Below are 20,665 nucleotides of genomic sequence, written 5' to 3'. Positions count from 1 at the left end.
TGGCTATTCTGAAACTCACTCTGTAGACCAGGCTGGCCTTGAACACAGAGACCAACCTGCCTCTATCTCCTGGGAGCTGGGGTTAAAGGCGTGTTCGTGTCTCACACCCAGTTTCCTACTTTCTTTTTCTGGCATCTAGCTCCCACACGTCTCTTCTGCAGAGTACTTTCTTTTTCTCACTCTCATCGGGAGCGGACTGAAATGAGCAGGACGGTGTTGGAAGTTGACCTTACTGCGTGCAGGCTCCCCCCAGGAGGCTGGGAACAGAGGAAGGCTGCCTCTGCTGCAGCACCGCTGCTGCCCACCAGGAGTTCCTTATCTTGTGCAAATATTGCAGTGCATGCCAAGGTTACAGACTTCAGAGCAGTAGAAGAAAGGCAAGGAGGAGAACTATTTTCGTTTTATCTTTAGATTGAATATAAATGACATATCCTAGAGGTCTGAAAATTATGTGAGAGGAAGTTTAGTATACTAGAGTTGATAACAATGTTACCATTGTTTCCGGTGAGTTAAAACTTCGCTGCTGCTTTTGCTTTTGAAGCGTTCTTTCACTACATGTGTGTATACGTGTGTTGTGTTTACATTTCTATGTATACATGTGAAATGTGTAAACTAACCTATTAAAGTATGGTGGCTTTCTATGTGTGCACCCAAGTGTTAGGACAGCCTGGCGTGTATTTGGGACACTGTGGTCACAGTAGAATAGAAGTGAAGGAAACCCCAGGAGTGGTGGGTGCCATGCCCGCATCCTCCCACTGAAGCGTGCAGCTGCTTTATTTACTAGAATAAGGAAGTCAGGGGCCCGCAGAAGAAAACAAGAGAGGATGTTTGCATCCTGTTAACAAGAGGGAACAGGCAGCGTCTGTCAACACAGACGAGACATAAACTCCCCAGACCCGCCTTTCACACTTACAATAACAGGAGGGCTGTCCTTTCACTAAGGTGACGCTCAGCTTTGTAACCTTAGGAGATGTTGGAGGTTGAGGCACAGGTTAATGTCCAGTCCATCTGAGGAGTAGGATCCCTCCTCGCCTGGCCCCTTGTGCCTCCTTTACCCCCAGCCCCTGAATTTGAACCTGGCCCCTCTGGCTCATGCCCCCCATTCATGGATCCCAACTGTAACACTGATCACTCCCTTTCCTGGAGGCCTACACCAAGCCCAGGGTGTTAGGGGCTCAAAGGGGTTAATTGGTCAGAGGCAACTCTACCTATTAGTTGCACAGCCTGGATTTGAACCCAAGATGTCAAGCTTGTGACATCTCCTAGTAGGCTGGCAGTTTTCAAGCTATTTCAACCCTGAAATTTTGAAATTTCCTAACATCTCAGATAGATAGATAGATAGATAGATAGATAGATAGATAGACAGACAGACAGATAGATAAATTGAGCATCACTGGGTATAGTTAAGTTGGAACCTGAGTGTCAGCCACATGTCCCATCCACAAGCCTAGGTTTGCCTCCAGCTATTCTAGAGCCTCAAGCTGTGCTTGAAGAAAAGCCACTGCAGAGCAACACTTACCTTGTCTCCTGCCCAGTGTCTGCCTGATGATGAAATGCTCAGACCCCACATGAGAAACAGAGACACTAGACCGTGACTCATAGTGTGAGCGTCAGTGTCGGCAGTCAGACAGCAGCGGTGTCTTCCTCTGAGGACCACAGGGGCATAATGTTGCCAGGTGCCATGCAGCCTCTGCTTTACCTGGTCACACTTCCAAACAGACATGAAAAGGCGGGGGCCCTTCACAACCCATTTTTGAGCATCAACACCACCAGCATTGCCCAGTTGATTCACAGTGATTTGTTTTATTAACTTCAAGGTACACATCAGAGACAAACGTGAGGGCTGTACTGTGGGACAAGTGTCAGTCTGCGTTCTGCTTCTGCCAGATATTGGATGGGTCCGGGCTAGCTGTCTAACACGCCATTTTTAGAATTGGTGAGGTGGCTCACTAAGGAAAAGAATTTGCCACACAAGCTTAATGATCTGAGTCCTGGTGAGAGGAGAGGACCACCCCACAAAGTTGCTATCTGACTTCCATATGTGCTTCATGGCGCATGCGCACGCACACACACACAGCAACAACAATAAAATAAAAAAAGTTAAGGATTTTGTTTTCTCATCTAGAAAATGAGATTATATGAATAAAACTCACCCCAATTTAGCTATTATTATTGATTACTGTTTTAAGTGAATGAGCTTAGGGTTTTTTTTTAACCTGTAGGAGAATGGAAAGGATCCATTGATACCTTGTGAGCATGCATTGTTACCTATTATGCAAAGATGGGCCCACGAGCCCTTTTTCTTTTCTTTAACTTTCCTTCTCAATTGTGTTTTAATTTTTCAGTGATTTTTTTTTCTTTCTTAAATATGTTAGATTCGGGAACATAGTTAATCAATCCATTTAAACTCTGATCATACAGTGGATGTCTTTGTAAAGTAGTACGTCTAACTAGAGATGAATAGGCTCACTAAATGCATCGATATTCGTGGGAAAAATATACCATAGTTCTGTAAGACATTTAAGCCACAGAAAATTGAGTGGTGACTATACAGGAATTCACGGTCAAAGCTTTGAAGCTTTTCTAAATCTAAAACTATTTTTTTTTTTTATAGTTGCTTTTTAGTAGATTTCAATGACTGGAGAATCGTATGCAAAATTATCATTTCTGATGTTGTTCTTTTCTTTGCACATAACTGCTTCCCTCTAAAATCATTTTCCTTTTGCCTGAGCCGTTCCTATGACACATTCCGCAGTCACGATCTCTTGCTGAAGAACATACTGCACCTCTCACCTGGAAGGCCCCTCCCTCCTCTCACCTTCAGTTTTGACCTCTGTTTTTGCTGGGTGTGTCTTCTGTGTTGACAGTCTCCCGTGTGTACTTTGAGTGTGTCAGTCCACTGCTTTTTCACTGGCATTGTTTTTAGCCAGAAGTGGGTGGCAATAGTGTTCTGTTCTGTTTTGTTTTTAAGACAGAGTCTCACTGTGTAGCCCAGACCAGCCTTGAACTTGAAGTCCTCCCGACTTAGGCTCCCTAGTGCTAGGATTACTGGCGTGTGTGTGCCCCACACCGAGTTTCACACTTTCTATTTCTGACATCTAGCTCCCATACAGCTCTTCTGCAGTATCTAGTCTATAATCAGTCCTGTCCGGTTGTATAGGTTTTTTTTTTTTTAACTTCATAGCCAATTACCACAGTTTTCAGATCTTAAAACAGAAATCTCTTCTTATCTCACAGTTTCCATGGTCAGGAGTCTGGCCTGGCAATGCTGGGGCCTCTGCTCAGGATCTCGCGAGGCAGAAATCAAGGTACCAGGCTGCGTCCAAATACGCTCAATTAGCAAAAGTGTTTGCTTCCAAGTCCCTTCGGGTTCTTGGCAGAATTTGTTTTCTTGAGGCTCTTTGTCTGAAGCCATGCTTTCCTGCGTGCTGTCAGCTGTGGGCTGCTCCCCATCCCACCCCCATTCCTGCCACATGGCACTCTCCATGACACGGTAGGAGACAACGTGGCTGCTGGAACACACAGAATCCCAATCTGATAACTGCTGCAATTACTTTGATTTCTAGTTCTAACGTCTGGGTCAGTTCCTGGGTGATCTTAATGAGTGAATTATTCTCAACCCTTTCTTGCCTCTGTGCCTAGTAATCTCTTACCAGATGTCAAAAATTATAAAGTACTTTAATGTGGAATAGCATTTTAAAATCATGTCGAACTGTAGTTTTAAAAAGACTGTATATTGCCAGGCATGGTGGCACACGCCTTTAATCCCAGCACTTGGGGGGGGGGGGGCGGCGTGAAAGCAAGTGGACCCTTGTGAGTTCAAGGCCAGCCTACTCTACAAAGCAAGTCCAGGACAGCCAAGGCTATTAGACAGAGAAACCTGTCTCAAAGCAAACAAAAGACCAAGTAACATAACATTTTCTGTTTTAACTATTTGTCAGACTATAGTGCAGTAGTAGCATGTATATATATATATACATGCACACTTTTGTCATTTGGCACATCTCTAGAACTTTCTGATCTTACAAAATGGAAACTCTTTATCTATTGAGCAAGCCTGGATTCTGGAGGTCACCATTCTGCTTTCCTTTCTATGAGTTCATCTACTTTAAGAAGTTATGCAAATGGAATCATGCAGTACTGTTTCTTCCTACCCGTGATGCTGAGCACAACCAGAACAGACAGGGGCCCATTCACAGCCAAGAGATGCTGAACCAGTCCCTCCTATGTCTCTTCCATGTCTCTTCCGTGGCAATGATGAAAACCCACCTGTGTGTCCTGGCATGCCAGAGCTGCTGCCCTAATGGCTAGGGTAGACACCCTCATGTGACATCTCTAGCCTCGGTGCTGTGTAGTCCTGAGCCTGGGCTGCCTCCCTCCAAAGCCTGACAGGCAGCTTAGTTCATGATGACAGGGCCGTGTAACGTGTAGTTCACATCACAGTGGGTCAGGAATCAGAGTAGGAAAGGAAACAGGGGTCAGGTGTCACCTTAAATGCCCACCCCTCCTGTGTATTTCTACCAGGGAGGCCCCAACTCCCAAAGTGTCCTTTCTCCCACACCAGCTGGAGAAGTATTCAAGACATCAGCCTGTGCATGGAAACATCAATTAAGCCATAATGAGGCCCAAGCAAGGTGCCCAGGCCTAAGACGCTGCCATCATGAGGCCCAGCAGGGCTACAGAAGGATCAAGACCACTACGTGGCACCTTTTTCTACTCCCAAGACCATAGGATGTGTTTATGGTTTGATTTTCCTAATTCCCAGAATCCCTCCTACCTCATCTTCTGTTGACTTCAGAATCCCTAGGCCTGCATCAGTATTCTTGTGACAGATGTTGAAAGCAATCCATCGATGGAATTATTTTCGGGGTTGAGCTCAGCCTCCTGTTATTACTTCTCCCCACCCCAGGCTCATCCCCTGCCCATGCAGCAAGGGGCCTTGTGTTCCCCAACCAATGACAGTAAGTACATGGCAAGCGAAGGGAAAGACTAGGTGTTTTACTGCTAGTAATACTTGGGAGGAAACCACCGAGCCCCAAGATCTCTGTTTCATGGCTGCCGACTCTTTCCTGCTGCATCATCACTTGGGCATACCTGACCTACAGATCACAGAGGTGGTTCAGCCTGGACACTACCCTGATGAATACCCATCGAGATGACCACACCACAGACAGAAAAAGCAAAGATGGACCTCTCCAGGCCCCTTGCCTTCCTCCTTGGCAACTTAGGATAAGACCTCTTTCTAGGAACTGATTACCCAAGACCCTCCTTTCTCCGTTTCTCCAGAAAGCTCAGCCCTTCTCATCCAGGCACAGCAGAAGTCCTCTTCCTTGACGACTCACCTTCCAGGTTCCTGCCTGCACACGGAGAAACCCGCCTCATTCTCCCCTCCACCCTCCCCGAAACCTCTTCTTTGCCCCCCTGGAGCTGTCTTCTCACTGTGGTTACTAGGGAGGAATGCATCCCTGCAGCACATCACTGGAGTCCCGCTCTCCCTGGGATGACATGGAGAGACACATGCACTGTGTTTGCTGCTGCTTCCAGAGGAGCAACGATGTTTACACAGAATTTTCCCAAGACCACCCAACTCATTTCACATGTCGTGTCCGGCTTTCCAAGCGCCAGCCTCCAGAGGAAAAGAGAAAATGCAACAACTCAACGCCCCACCCAGTTCTGAAGACATGACTTAATGCTGAAAGTATTCGCAAGCCTGCACTGCCGATCAACACGCCCACGTCAAATAAGCCATCTTGTCTTATACTTTCCTTTTTTTTTTTTTTTTTTTTAATGATGAGTGTCTCTTAGAAGCATTCTGCTGTGTGACCCTCTCGTATGTTGTTCATGTCTCACTAGATACTCGGAGAAGTTTGAACAAAGGTCATAAATCTAAAAAAACTAATAACAGAAGAGGAAGCACGTGGTATTTGGCTTTGCCCCAGTCTCCTGTTCTACGAATATCTCACATAAATTGTCTTTCCTTCTTCATGCTGTATTATGCATAAAGTTACTGCTAAAGATTTTTGCCCATGGAAAATTGGTTAGGTTTTTTTTTTTCAGTGTGTAAATACATTGGTAACTTGCTTCTTAACATTAGCTTTGAGAAGCAGCTAAAGCCCTGTCACAATTTGTTTAGGCTGCTATAACAAAACGCCGAAAGCCAAGAGGCTTAAGAACAAGGAAGTTTATTTCTCATAGTTTTGCAGACTGGGAGGTCCCAGATGGAGACAATGGAAGATTGCATCCCAGTTCAGTTATGACACACCTGTGCTCTCACATGGCCGAAAGGACCTGGTCACTGTCAGTATCACTTTTATAAGAATACCAAGTCTATTTATTTCAGAAGGACTACTTGAGGTGTGCCTTTAATCCCATCTCTGGGGCAGCAGAGACAGGAGAATCTCTTTGGGTTTGAGGCCAGCCTGGTCTACAAAGTAAATTCTAGACCAGCCAGGGCTACATAAAGAGACCCACTTTCAAAAGACCAAAAGATAAAAATCTTCTTTACATGTTTGTTTGTTTGTTTTGTTTTGTTTTGTTTGTTTGTTTTTGGTTTTGAGACAGGGTTTCTCTGTGTAGTCCTGGCTGTCCTGCACTCGCTTTGTACACCAGGCTGGTCTCAAACTCACAGAGATCCACCTACCTCTGCCTCTCAAGTACTGGGATTAAAGGCATGCACCACTATGCCTGGCTTCTTTAAATTTTTTTTTTAAAAAGATTTTATGTGTATGAGTGCTTTTGCCTGCGTGTGTATCTGTCTACCATGTAGTGCCTGTGGAGGTTGGAAAAGGCACTCGACCCCCAGGAACTAAAGTTAAGGATGGTTGTGAGCCACTATGTGGATGCTGAGAATTGAACCCTGGTCCTCTGCAAGAGCAGTAAGTGCTCTTAACCACTGAACTCCCTCTTCAGCTGCATGGCCCCACTTCTCAGTATTCCTCTATACGTGATTCTATTTCATCCAGTCAGTGGAGGGGTAGTTCGAACACTCAGACCACAGCGGGCAGGTCACAGCGCAGGAGAAAGCAAGTGATTTGGTAAAGGCTGTCAGTCATTACCACTAGTTGTCATGAACTGTTTTCACCTCATCATATTGTATCTAGAAATCATCATCTCATTTTAAATTTGATTGACTTGAGTTTTATAAACATACCATTGAGATTATAATATGATAAGTGCATATTAAACATGATTTATATATTTTTTTATTGTACGTGCATTGGTGTTTTGCCTGCTTGTGTGTCTGTATGAGGGTGTCAGATCCCCTAGAAGAGGAGTTACGAATAGTTGAGTGGCCATGTGGGTGCTGGGAGTCGAACCCAGGTCTTGTGGAAGTGCATTCGGTGCTCTTAACCTCTGAGCCATCTCTCCAGTGTCCCTAAACATGCTTTATTACCCTTGAGTATCCCAGGAAGTAGGGATACACTGGTTTCTTGTATGCAGAAGACAACATAGTGTAGGAGTAGAAGATGGGCTCTGACTTTTCTGTGGTCCTTACATCAGCTCTCTATAAAGTGGGGGTAACATCTCTCCTTTTGTGTCATCATGATGTCTAATTTAAATGTCAAATTTAAATGTCGCATGTAAAGTACTCTACCTACTATACTTTGATGTATATCTGCTGGATTGAATGTTCTTCTTTTATTATCCAGAAAAGGGAAAAAGATGGGCATAGTAGTGAGTGGTAGGTGAGCCAGGCTTTCTTGGTGGTAAGAAACCTATAGGGAACATGGGCATAATGTCTCAGGTTGCTTTCAAAGCAGCAGAGGTGAACAGGTGCAGCTACATTGACTGAGGAGCAGCTGGCACAAGAAGGAATCAACGGTGCTTCCTGAACTGGTGCTGAGTGAAAGGAAGCGGGCTGATGGGAGAGGTGAACTCAGTTCATAGTGAAGCCGACTTCAGTGCTGGGTGGTTGGTGGTGGTTTTAACAGGCAGAGATGTTGCAGCAAGAAAGTCTGTGCAGAGAGTGCACCAGCAGGCATCAAATAAAGCGCAGGGCGTGCACTCGGCTTAGCCAGTAGGTCGGCGTAAGTGGAACATGCACCATGGCTGCTCAGAGGCGGGCCTAGGATCCTGTAGCATCTCTGTTTCCCTGGAAGCTCCTTAGGAACACTGCCTACTAGCCAGGCATGGGGCATCACTCCAGGCAGCCCAGCATCTGGAAGGTGAGACAGAAGGAGCTTGTCTGAGGTTACATAGACTCTTGTCTTGGAAAAAGAAAAGTAAGTAAGAAATAGGTGGTGGGAAGGCAAGGAGGAAGGGAGTAGGGGAGGTGGGGGGGGGGAAGGAGATAAAAGTGGAGAGAGTAAGAAATAGAGATGAAAGACGAGGAAAGGGGAGGAGAGAAGAGATGCACCACCACCGCTCTGGCAAGTGACACGTGCATGCTGGGAAGGAACTGTGGAGAATGAGGGTCACACAGACAGGTAGAGTGTGGTCAGCCCAAGGGAGAGGCTTCAGAGCAAGCCGGAGAGGGAAAACTTAAACCCTTCACATAAAAATCTTCTATTCTCTGTCTATGACTCTGCCCATGCCTTCATGTCTGTGTCTACACTTGTTTCTCTTACTTTTAGGGCAGTTGTAGGTTCCTGCAAAGTTGCTCAGAAGGTGCGCGGAGCCCGGCCCGCCACTCATGTGACTCACCATCCCGCACTAGTGCAGGACATTGATGACAGTCAGGGAGCCCCAACCACATAGCAGCAGCATCTAGCCTCCGCACTTCACAGTTAATGAGACAGGGTGCCGCTGCATATCCCTGGCTGGCCTAGAACTTGCGATGCAGACCAGGCTGGCTTTGAACTCACAGAGATCCTTCTGCCTCTGCCTCCCAAGTGCTGGAATTAAAGGTGTGCGCCACCGTGCCTGGCTTGGGGCTCATTCTTTTGTATTTGACATTCTATGGGTTTGACCAATTGTACAATGGCCTATACCTATCGATACCGTTGAAGTGCCAATACAGAATGGTTTCCGCCCTGAAAATCCTGAGCTCTGCCTACTTGCTTTTTCTCTCCTAGACTTCTGAAAACTATGCCCATAGTTTGTCTTGTCCGAAATATCATATATCTGGAGTGATACAGGGTGACTTCTTTCACTGAAAAATGTGCATTTAAATTTTTTTCATGTATTTTCATGTCTCTATAGCTCACTTCTGCTTAGGACCAGATTACTAACTCCACTATCTAGATGTGCATTTCTTCCACTGCCTACACTTGGGCATCCCTGCTTTTTTAACAGTTGTGAGTAAAGCTGCTGTGTGCAGGCTTCTATGCAGAAATGTTTTTTAACTCACGTAGGTAAATACCATAATTGCTAGATCATATTACATAGGTCTCAGGATTCATGACAGCTGGGTGCTCAGCAATCCAGCTAACACTTGGGAAATTCTCACCTAAGGGTTCTGACCATCAGGCTTGCCCTAGGCAAGGGTAGCTGATGGTCCAAATACCAAAAAAAAACAGATAAGGCAGTTTTGTCAGGGCTGGGCTAAAGAGTCCAGGCTCATCACCTGGTGCAAGCCCCAAAGACCCTGGACATAGTACAGCAGCATCTGGAGATGGGGTCTGCTGAGTGGGGACTGTCCTTGCCGGAACCCAGGTGCTATCTCCGAGCCTAGAGGCAGGAAGGAACACTGTTACCCAGGCAGCCAGGCCTGGTGATTTAGGTTGTCCAGTTGGAAAACACAGGACCATTTCATTCCTCCAGGTGCACAGCTCTTCCTCCATCCCCACCCTCAAAGCAAACAGCCCCGCAGGGAGGGGAAGAGGCTCATTTCCAATCAAGTCCGTCTTGCACAACTCCGACAGCTTTCAGAGGAGCCAAGCAGTGATGGCGTGAGTGAGCCTTTAATCCCAGCACGTGGGAGGCAGAAGCAGGCAGATTTCTGAGTTCAGGGCAGCTCTGGTCGACAGAGCAAGTTCCAAGACGACCAAGGCTACACAGAGAAACTCTGTCTCAAAAAACAAACAAACCTTGGAAGACCAAAAGGAATAAAAACCAATGTCTTTGTGTTCTGGTTCTTACGATATCCTCTCACTGTAGCGTCACCATCTGTATGACAAGGTGAGGCAAAACGGGACTTCACTCTGCAGGCGTGGCATCCTAGAAACAGCTTCAGATGAGCAGGGACACAGCTGCGAATCCACAGGAAGCGCGTGGGAGTTGAAGAAAGATCCAGTCTGATGGCCAGAGGAGCTTGAATGCTCTAGACACTTCCCAACAAGGCATCTGTCTCCAGCGTTCTCCTTTAACCTTTCTTAGCCCTGCCATGCCTAGCAATCCTAACACAAGCATATGAGCTGCTGTAAGATTGGAACAGTGTTCATCTGGCATTTTTTTTCCCCCTATTTTTTAAAATTTTTATTTTTTAAATAATTTATTCAGATTATACCCCGATTGTTATCCCCTCACTTGTATCTTCCCATTCCCCCCTCCCCTACCTCTTTTGCCCTATTCCCCTCCCCTAGACCTATGACAGAAGGGGACTCCCTCCCCCACCATATGATCACAGCCTATCAGGTCTCATCCGGATAGCCTGCTTCCCCTTCCTCTGAATGTCACCAGGCCTCCCCACCAAGGGAAAGAGGTCAAATGGGGAGCACCAGAGTTCACATCAGAGACACCCGAGTTCACATCAGAGACACCCATGGAGAATGAGTTGTCCATTGGCTAGATCTGAATAGCAGGTCTAGGTTTACTGCTTGCATTGTCCTTTTGGGTACAAGTGTTTGTGCAGCCCCTCCTGGGTCCAGGTCTGCCAGCCTTGATGGTCTTCTTATGGGATGTTTTTTAATGTTGCCCATTTTTTGAGCATGTTATCGCTGTATACATATTCACCCCTAGGGCCTCTCCTTAACTCTTCCCAGACGTATCCCCTCCTCCATACCCCAACATTGTATCCTCTTTAAAACTATGATTTAATAGTCCATAGACTCCAAGGTGTGCTGTCCCTTACGTGTGGGACATCTATTGGAGCATAGCCGACCTACCAAGGGCCACTCCCTTACAGAAAGGGGACTCTCGCTCTCCCTCCTCTGAAGATCCTCCTTGCTCCCTCTCTAGGATGCTGGCTGACTGATCCTGTGCAGGACCTTTGCAGGTGACCACAGCTGCTATGAGTTCTTGAGCGAGATGGTCCTGTCACATCCAGAAAATACTGCTTTGGTCTGGCCCTTCCCAACCTCAAGCTTTTCCAATCTCTCCACCCCTACCCCTATTCTGCCACGGTCCCTGGACCCTGGGGAGGGGATGTAAAGTAGATGTCCCACTTGTGACTAAGCACCCCACAATCTCTTCTGCTCTACACGTTGGCCTGTGGTGAGTGGATGCATTACTCACCATGCACTGTCCAGGGAACCTTCTCTGATGAGGGCCAGGAGCTGCAGGAGGAGCAGGCAGGAACCACAGCAAGAAGACAGTTTGATGCTGTGGCCAGTTAGCCAAATAACAGTGCTGTGCTCACCGTGCAGTCTGTGAGCTCCCAGACGGGGTCATGTAGCTGTTTCGTAAAGGTATAGTTATAAGTCTTTCCTGGATTATTTAAAGCACAGGAAGTGAGCTTCAGGAAAACTGTGTTTTAAGAGCTAGTCACCACTGGGATGTGGCCATGCACGTGTTAAGAAACACTATACCACAGTCTGGGGGAGGGGGGGAGGAGGGGGTAGAGGGGTCAGATATGTCAAGAGGCTCAGCTTGTTTGTCCTGCTCCATGGTTTTAAAGCATAAGCTAAATCAAAACAAGAAGTCCATACTATGGTTCAAAACAGAAGGATTTCCTGCCCTGCACCAAGGCTTGAGACAAGGTTCACAGAAAACACAGCGTGGTTGGATCTCTTTGGAAACTCAGTTTCCTTTTTCCTGGAATCTTCTAGAACCAGTGGAAGTGAGGCCACTTCTGCTCTCATCCTTCTCTGTTTTCTCAGTGACCCTTCACTATTCCCATTGGTCTGTAGTTTCTTCACACCATTGTGGTCACTTTTTCTGACCCAACATTCCTTTATATCTCAAAAAGGACTTTGTTTGGGCTGGAGAGATGGCTCAGAGGTTAAGAGCACACACTGGCTGTTCTTCCAAAGGTCCTGAGTTCACAACCATCTGTAATCTGGTGTCCTCTTCTGTCGTGCAAGTGTACATGCAGGCAGAACACTGTATACATTATAAACAAATAAACCTTTAAAAAAAATTTTTTGCTCTGTTGAGTGGAGATTGCTTTTAGCTAGGCAGTACACCTCATGTAGATGAGGTAGAGAGAGTACCAATCAGAGAGGAAAAGTGAATCATTGTCCTTAAACGGAAAACCACCCAGATGTAGAAGAAAGTCACACCGTGTTTATGGAGTTAGGAACGTTCAATTCAGGGAATGCAAAGAGAACTCAGTTGTGCATATAACACACACACACACACACACATACACACACTTCTGATTGCAATCACTATTTTAGCATTTTATTTGTTTGTTTGATTGTTTGTTTTTTGATGCAGGGTTTTTCTGTGTAGTCTGGCTATCCTGGACTCACTTTGTAGGCCAGGTTTTCCTCGTACTCACAAAGATCCGCCTGCCTCTGCCTCGCCGAGGGCTGAGATTATAGGCGTGTGCCGCACTACTTCAACACTTTTAATGGATCTTTTACTACTTAATAGGTAAACTGTTGGCAATAAAAAGCAGTAACTTTCATTTCAATGCTCAGAATCCACATGGTGTTTTGCATTTGAGCTTTTTAAGAACACTGAGGAGACTGGGAGGTGAGAGAGTCAATAGTAGTAATAAGAACAAGGAAATGTACACGGTGGGGCTGTGTTCCTAGTCTCCCCACCCCCACCCATGGGGTCCCAGGCCAAGTCATTTCATATGCATTTGTTTATCAGTCTGGTTTGTTGTTTTTTTTTTTTTTTAATCTTATTCCCTTTGAGAATGAGCTCCTTCAGGAATCTAGAGGAGGAGCAAGAAAAGAGCCAGAAAGAAAGAAGGAGAGCGGTAGGGAGGCAGAGAGAGGGAGAGAGAGAGAGAGAGAGCAACAGGCAGGTGCTACCTGTAAATGCTTCTTGTCTAAAATGAGCTGCGTGGGGGAGTATTAAAATACAAGCGAAGTGTCTGCACCTGCATGATTCTGGTGCCTCAGCAAACACTGGATGCTGCCAAGAGTCGGACACAGTGGCACAGATGGGCTGGGCTGGGCTGCAGACTTTATTCCCTGACAGTGTCAATCTCTGTAGTATGCTGTCTTTGTTTGCTAACATCCAGATATTGGGAGAACGTTGTTGGGACACAGAGAAGTCAAATCCAGGCAGTTGAATTAAGAATTACCAAGCAACACCTCTAATCCTAGCACTTGGGAGGCAGAGGCAGGTGGATCTCTGAGTTCAAGGCCAGCCTGGTGTACAGAGCGATTTCTAGGACAGCCAGGACTATGCAAAGAAACCTTGTCTTGAAAAAAGAAAGGAAGGAAAGAAAGAAGGAACAAATGAATGAACAAATGAACGAAGACAGATCAGTCTAAAGAGATAGTTCAGTACCCACGTAAATGCCAGGCAGGCGTGGCAGCTTGCCTGTAACTCCAGCACTCAAAAGGCAGGCTGGCTAGCTAGACTAACTGAATCACCTAGCTTTAGAATCAAGTGAAGACTTTGCCTCAAGGTCTTTATCAAAAAAGACACCTGACATGTGAACACACATGTGTACACATAGGCATACACATGTGAACCCACGCAGGTACCACACACAGGTGCATGCAACAAAAAATAATAATAATTACCTGTGTGAAGAAAGATGGCAGGATGTGGCATGAGCAAGCATGAGCCGTGACTTGGAGGACAAAGGCTGTGGTGAATGGCTGACACACTCAGGGTCCGCTGCAGCCAGTGGCATCCATCAGCGGTGGTGAATTAGCTCACAGAGCACTCAATACTTGTTGAATTTGTGAATACTGAATTGTCCTGTTCTTCTGTTAACAAGTAGGCAAAGCTATCTAAACAACTTTCATGATCCCAAGGTGATAATGTAGTCCAATGTAGGACAATCAGAAACTTAGCCATCTGGCCTAGATCCCACCTAGATTTCCTATCATCGTGTTTTCAATGTGCTGGAGACCAACCCAGGGGCTCATGCACATCTCACATGAACCCCGACACTGGACTCCTCCCTCCCCACTCTGTATCCCCCATCTTCAGAGTGCTTCTAAGGTCAGCCCCACACCAACTGCTCTATCCAAGGCTGGGCAGAAAAACCAACAAGAATCCAACACGATTCTCAAAGCACGATCCCTCGGTGCTTCTGTTGATGGAAACAGCAAAGGGGATAAAAAGAGCCTGCCAAGGGGGCCATCGTAAAGCCCAGCACTGTGACTTAGGCACTGGAGAGTCACTGAGAAACTCACAGGTGAACTTGTCTCAGAGAGTGGTGACCATGACCCGGACAGAGTGGCACTGGAAGCACACCATTCTTAAGCACATGGCCCCTGGCTTGCCGTCAGTCATCGGCAGTAGGCCACAACCACTTAGCACGCAGTTTACACGTATTCACTGTATTGAGTAGCTTGAACAAAGACTTAAATCACAAACCCAGGTGCACCTGTTGCCTCAGACCACAGGTAGACAGCAAGAAGAGAGTGCATCCTGCAAGTGATGTTGACTGCAGCATGCCAGGTACTTTTCTCAGTGCCCAGGGCACACAAATGTGTCTACACCTCCTGATAAGCCTTTGAGGTTAAAACAACATGAATGCATTCTTTATGCACAGGAAAACTGCACGTTATATCTCAAGTTCATATAGTATTGAAAGGGAACCTGTGGCCAGGAGGTGGTGACACACGCCTTTAATCCCAGAGGCAGGTGGATCTCTGAGTTAGAGCCCGGCCTGGTCTAGAGAGCAAGGTCCAGGGCAGACAGGGCAACACAGAGAAACTCTGACTCAGAAAAGAGAGGGCTGTGACTGAGACCTGGTGGGGGGTAATGTTAGCACTGTCATTTTCAGCCTTTTGGGTTTAGTGGCAGCACTTTGTCCCCCACCTCTTCTCTAGAATCCAGTAAGTGACACCAGTGAGAGGGCATATGGAAGCACGCATAGCAGCAGACGATGCATGAGGCTCTGTGTTGTGTTCTTGCTGTGCTGCGCCATCTCATGGAGCTTAAAGAACTGAGGGACCCAATTAAGAGTCATGTCCTACCTCACTCTGCCCATGCTTGGAACCACCTCACTCATCCTCATTATCTGACTTGGCATTAAATATCCTAAAAAGAAAGGACTCGATGTGAGCCCTGTGCAACATCTTAACTAGAAGTTTTCCGCTGTGGTGGTTAAATTTTCATGTTCTGTTGTGCATCGTGGTCCATTCCCTGGAGCATCCTCAGCTAACCTGAGCAGGCAGCACGTGGAGGCGTCTGCAGCGGGGAGGGTGCTGGGGATGCTCGAGGCGTAGAGGTTTCAAAGCAAATTGCTCTCTGACTTGGGACATGAACGGCTTAGAGAATAGCTCTTTCGTTTATTTATGTTCTTGGCTTTCCTCTTCCGGTTCTTCGGTAGGACAGAATATTTTTAGTCATTATTCTTCCTCAGTTTGTTTTCCACTAAGTGATCTGTAAGCAGTCCAGTTCTGTACACAGAATCACATCACCTGCTGGCCTGTCTGGACCTGCTGTGTGTAGTGGTACCTGGAAGGCAGGTCACTCTAACTTTCCAAATATTTCTTCTAAGGGTGGCCGAGATGGTTTTCAGAGATCTCCTTTAGTGTTTTAGTCTGTCCACACTTCCTCCATCATCAGCATTTATACCGTGATGTTATCTCTCTTGGCCATTTCAGCCGTTACATCTTACTTCACTCCTTTCCCAAGTGGCTCTCAAACTCACTATGTGCTTCTGGCTTCTAAGAATGCTAGGGAGGGGTAGGCCAGGTCTGCTAGTGCTAGACAGACGGGAGGTGGAGCTCCACAGCACCTTAGTGAGTCAGATAAACCTATTCATTCAAAATGTTTGGGGGGAGGGGAACACCCAGCTTAGCTTATGAGGCTAGCCCAACTCTGCCTTAAAGACCGAGCAACAAGCCACCCCAGCCCAGTCAGATGAAGCAATGCTTACAACAAACACCTCTCCTCATTCCGTATGACAGTTTGAATGTGATAGTTGGGAGCCATTAGATTTAGGTCGTGGTTGAAGACGGTGGACTGGACATGTACAAATTTTAACTTTATCCCGTCATGAAGCTTTGGTAGAATTGGTAGAGAGGAAATCATGACCCCTTCTTTGGGTTTGCAGTCTCATCAGTAAAAGAATATAAGAGCAGACTCAAGCAGAAGTCTAGGGACAATTCTGTTAGAATTTAAAAGAAAGCCAAGGCAGGTCATCTATAAACTGTTGTTGCTGCTGCTGCTGCTGCTGATGGTGGTGGTGGTGACGATGATGGTGATGGTGATGATGATGATATGATGATGATGATGATGATGATGATGATGATGATGATGATGATGATGCCTGGAAGAAGAGAATGGAGACAAGTAGGAGAAAAAAGGCCAGGTAGTTTATGCTAGAAGGTCTGACCCATGGCTGACAAGCGGCCACAGGGAGGAATAGAAAACTTTAGGAAAAGAAAAAGGAAGCCCAAAATGGCGGAGAAACTCAAAGCATTCAGGAAAGCATGCTCAGGGAAGAGAAGGAAAGACTGGGATCTTGTGAGTTGTTGCAGTAGGGGATACAGCTGATAGGAAGGAAAAATACAACATCTCATTAAAGGACTAATTATTCTGCCCAGTGCACTCACTTTCCTAGGTGTGGTCCCTTTGCCAAGCAAGTGACCCAGCTGATTGGAATGTTAGGTCTCCACTCAGGCCAGAGAGTCTTTTGACCAGGAGATTCTTTTCTACACTAACAGAATGAGCTCAGAGGAATAGAACGTATGTCTGCGAGGACTGAAGGAAAGAGACGTTCCTCCGAGGTCAGCGGAGGTCAGCATTTAAGCTTCAGAAAGTGGACAGCTTGATAAAGCTCACTGACGCTGCAGGACAGAGAAAGTGGTCTATGGAGAGAAATGTCAGCGGCAGGTGAGGAGCTGAGGTGCCACAGTGTTTCTCGCCACCTCTTCCCCTTTCCCTCCATTCCCCCCCCCCACCAAAGGCTCAGCAGTCTGTCACCACCTTCTTAAAAGCTGGAGTAAGAGCCAAATGGAATGAGCACAGCAAGGTTGGTCACAGCCTACAGATGGAGAACTTGAATCTCTCAGTTCTCTTTTCTGTCTCAGAAGGAAACCAAAAAAAAAAAAAAAAAGGCGAAAGCCACTTATTTTTATAGTCACTAAACCAGGGGAGCTGTAGACCCTGCTATGCCTGGGAAAAGGCCATTTCCTAGTGGATGAAAAAGGAAAGAGTGACAATGGAAGTTTACATTTTCACTAGCTTCCCACTGTTGTAACAAATACCCAAGAAGACCAACTCATAAAGAGAAAGGGGGCTGTGTTTTTCTGGAGGCTTCAATCCATGACTGTTGGCTCCATTGCCTTTGGACCTGTGGAGAGGCGGCACATTATGGAGGGAGCATGGGGGCAAAGCCACTGGGCCTGGGACCAGGAAAGGAGAGACAGGGAGTAGGGCAAAGAGTCAGAGTACCAGCAGCACTGTCAAGGACAAGCCACAGGGACAGGTTGTCCTTCTGCTAAGCCCCACCCCTTGAAGGTTCTATCTCCCAGTGCTGCCAAGGTGGAGGCCAAACTGTCAACATGATGGCACTGTTGGGATGCTTGCCATCCAAGCAGTAACTTTAAGTGTCTGATGGGCCAAAGGCTGGCCACATGCCATTCTCTGTTCCCAGTGTTCCACATCAACCTATTCATTTGATCTTTAAAACCACCCGCTGGAAGGAGAAAGAGAAAAAACAAAACAACCAAGACATAAATCAGAAAGAAAAAAAAAACTCTACTAGATATTAAGAACTGTGAAAATTATAAAAATAAAATTAATTAATTTTACTATTATTACTAGAATTAATAATACTATTAATACTAGAATAGGCATGTTAGATTAGAAAAATGTAGAAAATGATCTTTCTATATGAAGATAAAGAATATGATTTTTAAAAATTGGTATCTCTAGTCCATAGGGGGAAAAGAAACAATTCAGTAAAGGGTGTTAAGATAATTGGCTATATACACACTTGGAAGAAACAACTTCCAGATGGGTTAAGGACAAATCTAATATTAAAAACATGTTTGGGAACTTGGCCTAAGAAAGGCTTTTGTAAATGAGACTCTCTTGGCAGCACGCTGGGTGACTTTGAGCACAGTGTTTAGTTTTCTGGTGGCTTACGCTTTGTTGTTGTTTGTTTGCTTTTAACAAACAAATATAAAATCAGCAGGATAGAGATAAACAACAGTGTGTATGTGTGTGTGTGTGTGTGTGTGTGTGTGTGTGTGTGTGTGTGTGTTTGTATGTGTAATAACTGAATTATTTCAAAATGTACTCTGATCTATCCATCTCACTTGTTATATGGTGCTTTGTGGTTTGGCAGTTGCATTTAGCTATGCATATCCCTGTCCTGAAATTGTGATTTTCCTGAAGCTGGTTACAGCATAGCTGACTCTGACAAACAGATCTTCCAATGCTGAATCCTGAATCTCAGTGACCTTAGGGATAATAAGAAAGCATTCTCTCTTGACACGTAAAGATTGTTTAAAAGTTTGACTTATGTATGTGTGTTTGTGTGTATGCCACATGAGTGCAAGTGCCCCTGGAGGCCACAAGAGGGCATCGGATCCCCTGGAACTGCTAATGGGAGCTTCTGGATGTGTGATCTGGGAACAGAACTTAGGTACCAAAAGTGATTAACCACTGAGTTGCCTCCTCAGCCCTCCTCTGACATTTTTTTCTTCAAAGTTCTTAGATACTACCATAATTGCTTGTGAATGTGACTATATTTACCAGTTTAAAAAAAAAAGCCTAGAATTCTGGATCTCTGGTGATTCTTCCCTTTCAAGGATCAGACTACTGATGTCATCTAATTTAATGACCCCCTTTCAGACATTCCCTTCAATGCTACACTAAGAAGAAATGCTTTAGCAAGTAGAAATGACCGTTTGTTTGTTTATTTATTTATTTATTTATTTATTTATTTATTTATTATTTTGGTTTTTCAAGACAGGGTCTTTCTAGGTAGCTCTGACTGTTCTGGAACTTACTATGTAGACCAGGCTGGCCTCAAACTCACAGAGGTCCACCTTCCTCTACCTCCTAAGTGCTGGGATTAAAGGTGTGTGCCACCACCCTGTAGAAGGGAACACTTTTTTTTTTTTTTTTTTTTTTTTTAGATTTTTGAGACAGGATCTCTCTGTGTAGCCTTGGCTGTCCTGGACTCGCTTTGTAGACCGGGCTGGCCTCAAACTCACAGCAATCCGATTGCCTCTGCCTCCCAAATTCTGGGATTACAGGCATGTGCTACCACGCCTTGCTGAAGGGAACACTTTTAAGGGTTTTTATTCTCTCCACTTTTGATGCTTATTTATTTATTTATTTATTTATTCAGTTATTCAGTCATTCCCTCATTCATTTTTGGTCAAAGGTACTTCACTAAAAAAATAAAATTAAAAAAAAAAAAAAGGATACTTCACTGGCAGAACTGTCATGTTGGTGTTTAGGCTATTTTCCCCTTCCGAGGACAAGCAATCCCCTGACAAAGTACTTCTGTAACCTAATAGCGATTCCAACCCGTGGGCCCCAAAGTCTAACTCAACCCAGCTCAAGGAGATTCTTCCAGGAACTAGCTTGAGTGACTGGAAACTCCAGGGCTGGAAGTCACCTCCAGCATAGCTGCTTTCTCTACACTGCTAAGGCCTGGGCCTGCCTGACCCTGTGGGATGAGCTCTTCCTGGAAGAGGGCAGACCTTTTCAAGACAAGGATCTGCTAGGCTAGGCTAGGCCTTGGTGACTGAGGACCTCTCCTGCTCCAGGACCCCACACCCAGTTGTCTTCTCTGGTTTATCTGGATCAAGGTGTTGCAGCATCACCAGACTCCTGCTCTGGTCACGAAGCAGGCTGGCTGAGTCTGTGTGCTTGAGCTCCCCTGATGTATGCTTGTCGTGAGGCAGAGGCAGAGGACAAGATCCATTTCCATTTTTCCCCTCAAGTGATTCTTGTACACTTTGAGAACAAGTATCTGCCAGTTTGCTTGCTTGCTTGCTTGCTTGCTTGCTTTGACAGGTTCTCTTAAGAAACTGGAATGGAAGCTGAGCAGTGGTGGTGGACCACGCCTTTAATCCCAGCACTGGGGAGGCAGAGACAGGCAAATCTCTGAGTTCCGGGCCAGCCCGGTCTAAGAAGTGAGTCCAGGACATCCAGGGATCTATGTAACAGAGAAACCCAGTCTTGAAAACCCACCAAAAAAAAAAAAAAGAAAAGAAACTGTAATGTTTGATACTTAAACACTGAAAAAAAAATGAATGATAAACTCACTCTTAGAAGATTTAGATAAACAAACAAACAAACAAACAAACAAACCTCCCTGGTTCTCATATTCTTGAAACAACAGAAGGGTTCTAAGGTTTAGTCACGCATTCAGAAGACCAAATCTTCCTTGACCTATGGCCTATTGGATTGGTCTTGCCATTAGTGAAGGGCCCAGTTTACAGAGACCAGAAAAAAAAAAAAAGATTAGGGCTCTAGTTCTAGGGGAATTTGATTGTTCAGCGCAACCTAT

The 20,665-nt window shown here is 45.7% G+C and overlaps 1 protein-coding gene across 3 annotated transcripts in view; it reads left to right on the top strand.

Annotated features, from left to right (window-relative positions):
- The window catches only part of PRTFDC1 (phosphoribosyl transferase domain containing 1), an 88,582-nt gene that overhangs the window by 50,568 nt on the left and 17,349 nt on the right, over window positions 1-20,665 (top strand). The gene's annotated exons all lie outside the window — the stretch shown is intronic.

The sequence above is a fragment of the Acomys minous genome (genome assembly GCF_964271855.1).
Source record: "Acomys minous genome assembly, chromosome: 5".
Classification (NCBI taxonomy): Eukaryota; Metazoa; Chordata; class Mammalia; order Rodentia; family Muridae; genus Acomys; species Acomys minous.
This window is presented reverse-complemented; position numbering and strand designations above follow the sequence as displayed.